Source organism: Syngnathus floridae, chromosome 16, assembly GCF_059516105.1.
Source record: "Syngnathus floridae isolate MCC-2025c chromosome 16, RoL_Sflo_1.0, whole genome shotgun sequence".
In the NCBI taxonomy this organism is placed as follows: Eukaryota; Metazoa; Chordata; class Actinopteri; order Syngnathiformes; family Syngnathidae; genus Syngnathus; species Syngnathus floridae.
Window position 1 is genome coordinate 11,803,085 of NC_142428.1, and position 13,703 is coordinate 11,816,787.

A 13,703-nucleotide genomic window follows, 5' to 3' on the forward strand; every position below is an offset into this window, starting at 1 on the left:
TTCTTCATGCGCAGTGGTCAACGCGGCACTCTCTAGCTGCCAGGAGCACTTTTTACTACGCGCACCCAACCAGAGCGACGGGAGGAGCATATTTCAGAAAACGTGCTCAGCTCGTCGAGAGAATGCGATTTAAGCATTAAAATAAAAAATGCACCTAAAACCTAAACCAAACGTTGCAGGTGCTTATTTGTTCGTGCGCAGTGGTCAACGCGGCACTCCCTAGCTGCCAGGAGCTCTTTTTACTGTGCGCACCCAACCAGAGCGACGGGAGGAGCACATTTCAGAAAACGTGCTCAGCTCGTCGAGAAAATGCGATTTAAGCAATAAAATTAAAAATGCACCTAAAACCTAAACCAAAGGTTGCAGGTGCTTATTTTTTCATGCGCAGTGGTCAACGCGGCACTCTCTAGCTGCCAAGAGCACTTTTTACTGTGCGCACCCAACCAGAGTGACGGGAGGAGCACATTTCAGAAAACGTGCTAAGCTCGTCGAGAAAATGCGATTTAAGCAATAAAATTAAAAATGCACCTAAAACCTAAACCAAACGTTGCAGGTGCTTATTTCTTCGTGCGCAGTACTCAACGCGGCACTCCCTAGCTGCCAGGAGCACTTTTTACTGTGCGCACCCAACCAGAGTGACGGGAGGACCACATTTCAGAAAACGTGCTCAGCTCGTCGAGAAAATGCGATTTAAGCAATAAAATTAAAAATGCACCTAAAACCTAAACCAAACGTTGCAGGTGCTTATTTCTTCGTGCGCAGTGCTCAACGCGGCACTCCCTAGCTGCCAGGAGCACTTTTTACTGTGCGCACCCAACGAGAGTGACGGGAGGACCACATTTCAGAAAACGTGCTCAGCTCGTCGAGAAAATGCGATTTAAGCAATAAAATTAAAAATGCACCTAAAACCTAAACCAAACGTTGCAGGTGCTTATTTCTTCATGCGCAGTGGTCAACGCGGCACTCTCTAGCTGCCAAGAGCACTTTTTACTGTGCGCACCCAACCAGAGCGACGGGAGGAGCACATTTCAGAAAACGTGCTCAGCTCGTCGAGAAAATGCGATTTAAGCAATAAAATAAAAAATGCACCTAAAACCTAAACCAAACGTTGCAGGTGCTTATTTCTTCATGCGCAGTGGTCAACGCGGCACTCTCTAGCTGCCAGGAGCACTTTTTACTACGCGCACCCAACCAGAGCGACGGAAGGAGCACATTTCAGAAAACGTGCTCAGCTCGTCGAGAGAATGCGATTTAAGCAATAAAATAAAAAATGCACCTAAAACCTAAACCAAACGTTGCAGGTGCTTATTTCTTCGTGCGCAGTGGTCAACGCGGCACTCCCTAGCTGCCAGGAGCTCTTTTTACTGTGTGCACCCAACCAGAGCGACGGGAGGAGCACATTTCAGAAAACGTGCTCAGCTCGTCGAGAGAATGCGATTTAAGCAATAAAATAAAAAATGCACCTAAAACCTAAACCAAACGTTGCAGGTGCTTATTTCTTCGTGCGCAGTGGTCAACGCGGAACTCCCTAGCTGCCAGGAGCTCTTTTTACTGTGCGCACCCAACCAGAGCGACGGGAGGAGCCCATTTCAGAAAAGGTGCTCAGCTCGTCGAGAAAATGCGATTTAAGCAATAAAATTAAAAATGCACCTAAAACCTAAACCAAACGTTGCAGGTGCTTATTTCTTCGTGCGCAGTGCTCAACGCGGCACTCCCTAGCTGCCAGGAGCACTTTTTACTGTGCGCACCGAACCACAGTGACGGGAGGAGCACATTTCAGAAAACGTGCTCAGCTCGTCGAGAAAATGCGATTTAAGCAATAAAATTAAAAATGCACCTAAAACCTAAACCAAACGTTGCAGGTGCTTATTTCTTCGTGCGCAGTACTCAACGCGGCACTCCCTAGCTGCCAGGAGCACTTTTTACTGTGCGCACCCAACCAGAGTGACGGGAGGAGCACATTTCAGAAAACGTGCTCAGCTCGTCGAGAAAATGCGATTTAAGCAATAAAATTAAAAATGCACCTAAAACCTAAACCAAACGTTGCAGGTGCTTATTTCTTCGTGCGCAGTGCTCAACGCGGCACTCCCTAGCTGCCAGGAGCACTTTTTACTGTGCGCACCCAACGAGAGTGACGGGAGGACCACATTTCAGAAAACGTGCTCAGCTCGTCGAGAAAATGCGATTTAAGCAATAAAATTAAATATGCACCTAAAACCTAAACCAAACGTTGCAGGTGCTTATTTCTTCATGCGCAGTGGTCAACGCGGCACTCTCTAGCTGCCAAGAGCACTTTTTACTGTGCGCACCCAACCAGAGCGACGGGAGGAGCACATTTCAGAAAACGTGCTCAGCTCGTCGAGAAAATGCGATTTAAGCAATAAAATTAAAAATGCACCTAAAACCTAAACCAAACGTTGCAGGTGCTTATTTCTTCATGTGCAGTGGTCAACGCGGCACTCTCTAGCTGCCAGGAGCACTTTTTACTATGCGCGCACAACCAGAGCGACGGGAGGAGCACATTTCAGAAAACGTGCTCAGCTCGTCGAGAAAATGCGATTTAAGCAATAAAATTTAAAATGCACCCAAAACCTACACCAAACGTTGCAGGTGCTTATTTCTTTGTGCGCAGTGGTCAACGCGGCACTCTTTAGCTGCCAAGAGCACTTTTTACTATGCGCACCCAACCAGAGTGACGGGAGGAGCACATTTCAGAAAACGTGCTCAGCTCGTCGAGAAAATGCGATTTAAGCAATAAAATTAAAAATGCACCTAAAACCTAAACCAAACGTTGCAGGTGGTTATTTCTTCATGCGCAGTGGTCAACGCGGCACTCTCTAGCTGCCAAGAGCACTTTTTACTGTGCGCACCCAACCAGAGTGACGGGAGGAGCACATTTCAGAAAACGTGCTCAGCTCGTCGAGAAAATGCGATTTAAGCAATAAGATTAAAAATGCACCTAAAACCTAAACCAAACGTTGCAGGTGCTTATTTCTTCATGCGCAGTGGTCAACGCGGCACTCTCTAGCTGCCAGGAGCACTTTTTACTACGCGCACCCAACCAGAGCGACGGGAGGAGCACATTTCAGAAAACGTGCTCAGCTCGTCGAGAGATTGCGATTTAAGCAATAAAATAAAAAATGAACCTAAAACCTAAACCAAACGTTGCAGGTGCTTATTTCTTCGTGCGCAGTGGTCAACGCGGCACTCCCTAGCTGCCAGGAGCACTTTTTACTGTGCGCACCCAACCAGAGTGACGGGAGGAGCACATTTCAGAAAACGTGCTCAGCTCGTCGAGAAAATGCGATTTAAGCAATAAAATTAAAAATGCACCTAAAACCTAAACCAAACGTTGCAGGTGCTTATTTCTTCATGCGCAGTGGTCAACGCGGCACTCTCTAGCTGCCAAGAGCACTTTTTACTGTGCGCACCCAACCAGAGCGACGGGAGGAGCACATTTCAGAAAACGTGCTCAGCTCGTCGAGAAAATGCGATTTAAGCAATAAAATTAAAAATGCATCTAAAACCTAAACCAAACGTTGCAGGTGCTTATTTCTTCATGTGCAGTGGTCAACGCGGCACTCTCTAGCTGCCAGGAGCACTTTTTACTATGCGCGCACAACCAGAGCGACGGGAGGAGCACATTTCAGAAAACGTGCTCAGCTCGTCGAGAAAATGCGATTTAAGCAATAAAATTTAAAATGCACCTAAAACCTAAACCAAACGTTGCAGGTGCTTATTTCTTCGTGCGCAGTGGTCAACGCGGAACTCCCTAGCTGCCAGGAGCTCTTTTTACTGTGCGCACCCAACCAGAGCGACGGGAGGAGCACATTTCAGAAAACGTGCTCAGCTCGTCGAGAAAATGCGATTTAAGCAATAAAATTAAAAATGCAGCTAAAACCTAAACCAAACGTTGCAGGTGCTTATTTCTTCGTGCGCAGTGCTCAACGCGGCACTCCCTAGCTGCCAGGAGCACTTTTTACTGTGCGCACCCAACCAGAGTGACGGGAGGAGCACATTTCAGAAAACGTGCTCAGCTCGTCGAGAAAATGCGATTTAAGCAATAAAATTAAAAATGCACCCAAAACCTAAACCAAACGTTGCAGGTGGTTATTTCTTCAAGCGCAGTGGTCAACGCGGCACTCTCTAGCTGCCAAGAGCACTTTTTACTATGCGCACCCAACCAGAGTGACGGGAGGAGCACATTTCAGAAAACGTGCTCAGCTCGTCGAGAAAATGTGATTTAAGCAATAAAATTAAAAATGCTCCTAAAACCTAAACCAAACGTTGCAGGTGCTTATTTCTTCATGCGCAGTGGTCAACGCGGCACTCTCTAGCTGCCAGGAGCACTTTTTACTACGCGCACCCAACCAGAGCGACGGGAGGAGCACATTTCAGAAAACGTGCTCAGCTCGTCGAGAGAATGCGATTTAAGCAATAAAATTAAAAATGCACCTAAAACCTAAACCAAACGTTGCAGGTGCTTATTTCTTCGTGCGCAGTGGTCAACGCGGCACTCCCTAGTTGCCAGGAGCTCTTTTTACTGTGCGCACCCAACCAGAGCGACGGGAGGAGCACATTTCAGAAAACGTGCTCAGCTCGTCGAGAGAATGCGATTTAAGCAATAAAATAAAAAATGCACCTAAAACCTAAACCAAACGTTGCAGGTGCTTATTTCTTCGTGCGCAGTGGTCAACGCGGCACTCCCTAGCTGCCAGGAGCTCTTTTTACTGTGTGCACCCAACCAGAGCGACGGGAGGAGCATATTTCAGAAAACGTGCTCAGCTCGTCGAGAAAATGCGATTTAAGCAATAAAATTAAAAATGCACCTAAAACCTAAACCAAACGTTGCAGGTGCTTATTTCTTCATGCGCAGTGGTCAACGCGGCACTCTCTAGCTGCCAGGAGCACTTTTTACTATGCGCGCACAACCAGAGCGACGGGAGGAGCACATTTCAGAAAACGTGCTCAGCTCGTCGAGAAAATGCGATTTAAGCAATAAAATTTAAAATGCACCTAAAACCTAAACCAAACGTTGCAGGTGCTTATTTCTTTGTGCGCAGTGGTCAACGCGGCACTCTTTAGCTGCCAAGAGCACTTTTTACTATGCGCACCCAACCAGAGTGACGGGAGGAGCACATTTCAGAAAACGTGCTCAGCTCGTCGAGAAAATGCGATTTAAGCAATAAAATTAAAAATGCACCTAAAACCTAAACCAAACGTTGTAGGTGGTTATTTCTTTGTGCGCAGTGGTCAACGCGGCACTCTTTAGCTGCCAGGAGCTCTTTTTACTGTGCGCACCCAACCAGAGCGACGGGAGGAGCACATTTCAGAAAACGTGCTCAGCTCGTCGAGAGAATGCGATTTAAGCAATAAAAATAAAAATGCACCTAAAACCTAAACCAAACGTTGCAGGTGCTTATTTCTTCGTGCGCAGTGGTCAACGCGGAACTCCCTAGCTGCCAGGAGCTCTTTTTAAGGTGCGCACCCAACCAGAGCGACGGGAGGAGCCCATTTCAGAAAACGTGCTCAGCTCGTCGAGAAAATGCGATTTAAGCAATAAAATTAAAAATGCACCTAAAACCTAAACCAAACGTTGCAGGTGCTTATTTCTTCGTGCGCAGTGGTCAACGCGGAACTCCCTAGCTGCCAGGAGCTCTTTTTACTGTGCGCACCCAACCAGAGCGACGGGGGGAGCCCATTTCAGAAAACGTGCTCAGCTCGTCGAGAAAATGCGATTTAAGCAATAAAATTAAAAATGCACCTAAAACCTAAACCAAACGTTGCAGGTGCTTATTTCTTCGTGCGCAGTGCTCAACGCGGCACTCCCTAGCTTCCAGGAGCACTTTTTACTGTGCGCACCCAACCAGAGCGACGGGAGGAGCACATTTCAGAAAACGTGCTCAGCTCGTCGAGAAAATGCGATTTAAGCAATAAAATTAAAAATGCACCTAAAACCTAAACCAAACGTTGCAGGTGCTTATTTCTTCATGCGCAGTGGTCAACGCGGCACTCTCTAGCTGCCAAGAGCACTTTTTACTGTGCGCACCCAACCAGAGTGACGGGAGGAGCACATTTCAGAAAACGTGCTCAGCTCGTCGAGAAAATGCGATTTAAGCAATAAGATTAAAAATGCACCTAAAACCTAAACCAAACGTTGCAGGTGCTTATTTCTTCATGCGCAGTGGTCAACGTGGCACTCTCTAGCTGCCAGGAGCACTTTTTACTGTGTGCACCCAACCAGAGTGACGGGAGGAGCACATTTCAGAAAACGTGCTCAGCTCGTCGAGAAAATGCGATTTAAGCAATAAAATTAAAAATGCACCTAAAACCTAAACCAAACGTTGCAGGTGCTTATTTCTTCATGCGCAGTGGTCAACGCGGCACTCTCTAGCTGCCAAGAGCACTTTTTACTGTGCGCACCCAACCAGAGTGACGGGAGGAGCACATTTCAGAAAACGTGCTCAGCTCGTCGAGAAAATGCGATTTAAGCAATAAGATTAAAAATGCACCTAAAACCTAAACCAAACGTTGCAGGTGCTTATTTCTTCATGCGCAGTGGTCAACGCGGCGCTCTCTAGCTGCCAGGAGCACTTTTTACTACGCGCACCCAACCAGAGCGACGGGAGGAGCACATTTCAGAAAACGTGCTCAGCTCGTCGAGAGAATACGATTTAAACAATAAAATAAAAAATGCACCTAAAACCTAAACCAAACGTTGCAGGTGCTTATTTCTTCATGCGCAGTGGTCAACGCGGCACTCTCTAGCTGCCAGGAGCACTTTTTACTACGCGCACCCAACCAGAGCGACGGGAGGAGCACATTTCAGAAAACGTGCTCAGCTCGTCGAGAGAATGCGATTTAACCAATAAAATTAAAAATGCACCTAAAACCTAAACCAAACGTTGCAGGTGGTTATTTCTTCATGCGCAGTGGTCAACGCGGCACTCCCGAGCTGCCAAGAGCACTTTTTACTGTGCGCACCCAACCAGAGCGACGGGAGGAGCACATTTCAGAAAACGTGCTCAGCTCGTCGAGAGAATGCGATTTAAGCAATAAAATTAAAAATGCACCTAAAACCTAAACCAAACGTTGCAGGTGCTTATTTCTTCGTGCGCAGTGGTCAACGCGGCACTCCCTAGCTGCCAGGAGCTCTTTTTACTGTGCGCACCCAACCAGAGCGACGGGAGGAGCACATTTCAGAAAACGTGCTCAGCTCGTCGAGAAAATGCGATTTAAGCAATAAAATTAAAAATGCAGCTAAAACCTAAACCAAACGTTGCAGGTGCTTATTTCTTCGTGCGTAGTGCTCAACGCGGCACTCCCTAGCTGCCAGGAGCACTTTTTACTGTGCGCACCCAACCAGAGTGACGGGAGGAGCACATTTCAGAAAACGTGCTCAGCTCGTCGAGAAAATGCGATTTAAGCAATAAAATTAAAAATGCACCTAAAACCTAAACCAAGCGTTGCAGGTGCTTATTTCTTCATGCGCAGTGGTCAACGCGGCACTCTCTAGCTGCCAAGAGCACTTTTTACTGTGCGCACCCAACCAGAGTAACGGGAGGAGCACATTTCAGAAAACGTGCTCAGCTCGTCGAGAAAATGCGATTTAAGCAATAAAATTGAAAATGCACCTAAAACCTAAACCAAACGTTGCAGGTGCTTATTTCTTCGTGCGCAGTGGTCAACGCGGAACTCCCTAGCTGCCAGGAGCTCTTTTTACTGTGCGCACCCAACCAGAGCGACGGGAGGAGCACATTTCAGAAAACGTGCTCAGCTCGTCGAGAAAATGCGATTTAAGCAATAAAATTAAAAATGCAGCTAAAACCTAAACCAAACGTTGCAGGTGCTTATTTCTTCGTGCGCAGTGCTCAACGCGGCACTCCCTAGCTGCCAGGAGCACTTTTTTCTGTGCGCACCCAACCAGAGTGACGGGAGGAGCACATTTCAGAAAACGTGCTCAGCTCGTCGAGAAAATGCGATTTAAGCAATAAAATTAAAAATGCACCCAAAACCTAAACCAAACGTTGCAGGTGGTCATTTCTTCAAGCGCAGTGGTCAACGCGGCACTCTCTAGCTGCCAAGAGCACTTTTTACTATGCGCACCCAACCAGAGTGACGGGAGGAGCACATTTCAGAAAACGTGCTCAGCTCGTCGAGAAAATGCGATTTAAGCAATAAAATTAAAAATGCTCCTAAAACCTAAACCAAACGTTGCAGGTGCTTATTTCTTCATGCACAGTGGTCAACGCGGCACTCTCTAGCTGCCAGGAGCACTTTTTACTACGCGCACCCAACCAGAGCGACGGGAGGAGCACATTTCAGAAAACGTGCTCAGCTCGTCGAGAAAATGCGATTTAAGCAATAAAATTAAAAATGCACCTAAAACCTAAACCAAACGTTGCAGGTGCTTATTTTTTCATGCGCAGTGGTCAACGCGGCACTCCCGAGCTGCCAAGAGCACTTTTTACTACGCGCACCCAACCAGAGCGACGGGAGGAGCACATTTCAGAAAACGTGCTCAGCTCGTCGAGAGAATGCGATTTAAGCAATAAAATTGAAAATGCACCTAAAACCTAAACCAAACGTTGCAGGTGCTTATTTCTTCGTGCGCAGTGGTCAACGCGGAACTCCCTAGCTGCCAGGAGCTCTTTTTACTGTGCGCACCCAACCAGAGCGACGGGAGGAGCACATTTCAGAAAACGTGCTCAGCTCGTCGAGAAAATGCGATTTAAGCAATAAAATTAAAAATGCAGCTAAAACCTAAACCAAACGTTGCAGGTGCTTATTTCTTCGTGCGCAGTGCTCAACGCGGCACTCCCTAGCTGCCAGGAGCACTTTTTACTGTGCGCACCCAACCAGAGTGACGGGAGGAGCACATTTCAGAAAACGTGCTCAGCTCGTCGAGAAAATGCGATTTAAGCAATAAAATTAAAAATGCACCCAAAACCTAAACCAAACGTTGCAGGTGGTCATTTCTTCAAGCGCAGTGGTCAACGCGGCACTCTCTAGCTGCCAAGAGCACTTTTTACTATGCGCACCCAACCAGAGTGACGGGAGGAGCACATTTCAGAAAACGTGCTCAGCTCGTCGAGAAAATGCGATTTAAGCAATAAAATTAAAAATGCTCCTAAAACCTAAACCAAACGTTGCAGGTGCTTATTTCTTCATGCGCAGTGGTCAACGCGGCACTCTCTAGCTGCCAGGAGCACTTTTTACTACGCGCACCCAACCAGAGCGACGGGAGGAGCACATTTCAGAAAACGTGCTCAGCTCGTCGAGAAAATGCGATTTAAGCAATAAAATTAAAAATGCACCTAAAACCTAAACCAAACGTTGCAGGTGCTTATTTCTTCATGCGCAGTGGTCAACGCGGCACTCTCTAGCTGCCAAGAGCACTTTTTACTGTGCGCACCCAACCAGAGTGACGGGAGGAGCACATTTCAGAAAACGTGCTCAGCTCGTCGAGAAAATGCGATTTAAGCAATAAGATTAAAAATGCACCTAAAACCTAAACCAAACGTTGCAGGTGCTTATTTCTTCATGCGCAGTGGTCAACGCGGCACTCTCTAGCTGCCAGGAGCACTTTTTACTACGCGCACCCAACCAGAGCGACGGGAGGAGCACATTTCAGAAAACGTGCTCAGCTCGTCGAGAGAATGCGATTTAAGCAATAAAATAAAAAATGCACCTAAAACCTAAACCAAACGTTGCAGGTGCTTATTTCTTCGTGCGCAGTGGTCAACGCGGCACTCCCTAGCTGCCAGGAGCTCTTTTTACTGTGCGCACCCAACCAGAGCGACGGGAGGAGCACATTTCAGAAAACGTGCTCAGCTCGTCGAGAAAATGCGATTTAAGCAATAAAATTAAAAATGCACCTAAAACCTAAACCAAACGTTGCAGGTGCTTATTTCTTCATGCGCAGTGGTCAACGCGGCACGCTCTACCTGCCAGGAGCACTTTTTACTACGCGCACCCAACCAGAGCGACGGGAGGAGCACATTTCAGAAATGTGCTCAGCTCGTCGAGAGAATGCGATTTAAGCAATAAAATAAAAAATGCACCTAAAACCTAAACCAAACGTTGCAGGTGCTTATTTCTTCGTGCGCAGTGGTCAACGCGGCACTCCCTAGCTGCCAGGAGCTCTTTTTACTGTGCGCACCCAACCAGAGCGACGGGAGGAGCACATTTCAGAAAACGTGCTCAGCTCGTCGAGAAAATGCGATTTAAACAATAAAATTAAAAATGCACCTAAAACCTAAACCAAACGTTGCAGGTGCTTATTTCTTCGTGTGCAGTGGTCAACGCGGCACTCCCTAGCTGCCAGGAGCACTTTTAACTGTGCGCACCCAACCAGAGTGACGGAAGGAGCACATTTCAGAAAACGTACTCAGCTCGTCGAGAAAATGTGATTTAAGCAATAAAATTAAAAATGAGCCTAAACCCTAAACCAAACGTTGCAGGTGGTTATTTCTTCATGCGCAGTGGTCAACGCGGCACTCTCTAGCTGCCAAGAGCACTTTTTACTGTGCGCACCCAACCAGAGTGACGGGAGGAGCACATTTCAGAAAACGTGCTCAGCTCGTTGAGAAAATGCGATTTAAGCAATAAAATTAAAAATGCACCTAAAACCTAAACCAAACGTTGCAGGTGCTTATTTCTTCATGTGCAGTGGTCAACGCGGAACTCCCTAGCTGCCAAGAGCACTTTTTACTATGCGCACCCAACCAGAGTGACGGGAGGAGCACATTTCAGAAAACGTGCTCAGCTCGTCGAGAAAATGCGATTTAAGCAATAAAATTAAAAATGCACCCAAAACCTAAACCAAACGTTGCAGGTGGTTATTTCTTCAAGCGCAGTGGTCAACGCGGCACTCTCTAGCTGCCAAGAGCACTTTTTACTATGCGCACCCAACCAGAGCGACGGGAGGAGCATATTTCATAAAACGTGCTCAGCTCGTCGAGAAAATGCGATTTAAGCAATAAAATTAAAAATGCACCTAAAACCTAAACCAAACGTTGCAGGTGCTTATTTCTTCATGCGCAGTGGTCAACGCGGCACTCTCTAGCTGCCAGGAGCACTTTTTACTACGCGCACCTAACCAGAGCGAAGGGAGGAGCACATTTCAGAAAACGTGCTCAGCTCGTCGAGAGAATGCGATTTAAGCAATAATATAAAAAATGCACCTAAAACCTAAACAAAACGTTGCAGGTGCTTATTTCTTTGTGCGCAGTGGTCAACGCGGCACTCTCTAGCTGCCAAGAGCACTTATTACTATGCGCACCCAACCAGAGTGACGGGATGAGCACATTTCAGAAAACGTGCTCAGCTCGTCGAGAAAATGCGATTTAAGCAATAAAATTAAAAATGCACCTAAAACCTAAACCAAACGTTGCAGGTGCTTATTTCTTCGTGCGCAGTGGTCAACGCGGCACTCCCTAGCTGCCAGGAGCACTTTTTACTCTGCGCACCCAACCAGAGTGACGGAAGGAGCACATTTCAGAAAACGTACTCAGCTCGTCGAGAAAATGCGATTTAAGCAATAAAATTAAAAATGCACCTAAAACCTAAACCAGACGTTGCAGGTGCCTATTTCTTCATGTGCAGTGGTCAACGCGGCACTCTCTAGCTGCCAGGAGCACTTTTTACTATGCGCGCACAACCAGAGCGACGGGAGGAGCACATTTCAGAAAACGTGCTCAGCTCGTCGAGAAAATGCGATTTAAGCAATAAAATTAAAAATGCATCTAAAACCTAAACCAAACGTTGCAGGTGCTTATTTCTTCATGCGCAGTGGTCAACGTGGCACTCTCTAGCTGCCAAGAGCACTTTTTACTGTGCGCACCCAACCAGAGTGACGGGAGGAGCACATTTCAGAAAACGTGCTCAGCTCGTCGAGAGAATGCGATTTAAGCAATAAAATTAAAAATGCACCTAAAACCTAAACCAAACGTTGCAGGTGCTTATTTCTTCGTGCGCAGTGGTCAACGCGGCACTCCCTAGCTGCCAGGAGCTCTTTTTACTGTGCGCACCCAACCAGAGCGACGGGAGGAGCACATTTCAGAAAACGTGCTCAGCTCGTCGAGAGAATGCGATTTAAGCAATAAAATTAAAAATGCACCTAAAACCTAAACCAAACGTTGCAGGTGCTTATTTCTTCGTGCGCAGTGGTCAACGCGGCACTCCCTAGCTGCCAGGAGCTCTTTTTACTGTGCGCACCCAACCAGAGCGACGGGAGGAGCACATTTCAGAAAACGTGCTCAGCTCGTCGAGAAAATGCGATTTAAGCAATAAAATTAAAAATGCAGCTAAAACCTAAACCAAACGTTGCAGGTGCTTATTTCTTCATGCGCAGTGGTCAACGCGGCACTCTCTAGCTGCCAGGAGCACTTTTTACTGTGTGCACCCAACCAGAGTGACGGGAGGAGCACATTTCAGAAAACGTGCTCAGCTCGTCGAGAAAATGCGATTTAAGCAATAAAATTAAAAATTTACCTAAAACCTAAACCAAACGTTGCAGGTGCTTATTTCTTCATGCGCAGTGGTCAACGCGGCACTCTCTAGCTGCCAAGAGCACTTTTTACTGTGTGCACCCAACCAGAGTGACGGGAGGAGCACATTTCAGAAAACGTGCTCAGCTCGTCGAGAAAATGCGATTTAAGCAATAAGATTAAAAAGGCAACCTAAAACCTAAACCAAACGTTGCAGGTGCTTATTTCTTCATGCGCAGTGGTCAACGCGGCACTCTCTAGCTGCCAGGAGCACTTTTTACTACGCGCACCCAACCAGAGCGACGGGAGGAGCATATTTCAGAAAACGTGCTCAGCTCGTCGAGAGAATGCGATTTAAGCAATAAAATAAAAAATGCACCTAAAACCTAAACCAAACGTTGCAGGTGCTGATTTCTTCATGCGCAGTGGTCAACGCGGCACTCTCTAGCTGCCAAGAGCACTTTTTACTGTGCGCACCCAACCAGAGTGACGGGAGGAGCACATTTCAGAAAACGTGCTCAGCTCGTCGAGAAAATGCGATTTAAGCAATAAGATTAAAAATGCACCTAAAACCTAAACCAAACGTTGCAGGTGCTTATTTCTTCATGCGCAGTGGTCAACGCGGCACTCCCGAGCTGCCGAGAGCACTTTTTACTACGCGCACCCAACCAGAGCGACGGGAGGAGCACATTTCAGAAAACGTGCTCAGCTCGTCGAGAGAATGCGATTTAAGCAATAAAATTGAAAATGCACCTAAAACCTAAACCAAACGTTGCAGGTGCTTATTTCTTCGTGCGCAGTGGTCAACGCGGAACTCCCTTGCTGCCAGGAGCTCTTTTTACTGTGCGCACCCAACCAGAGCCACGGGAGGAGCACATTTCAGAAAACGTGCTCAGCTCGTCGAGAAAATGCGATTCAAGCAATAAAATTAAAAATGCAGCTAAAACCTAAACCAAACGTTGCAGGTGCTTATTTCTTCGTGCGCAGTGCTCAACGCGGCACTCCCTAGCTGCCAGGAGCACTTTTTACTGTGCGCACCCAACCAGAGTGACGGGAGGAGCACATTTCAGAAAACGTGCTCAGCTCGTCGAGAAAATGCGATTTAAGCAATAAAATTAAAAATGCACCCAAAACCTAAACCAAACGTTGCAGGTGGTTATTTCTTCAAGCGCAGTGGTCAACGCGGCACTCTCTAGCTGCCAAGAGCACTTT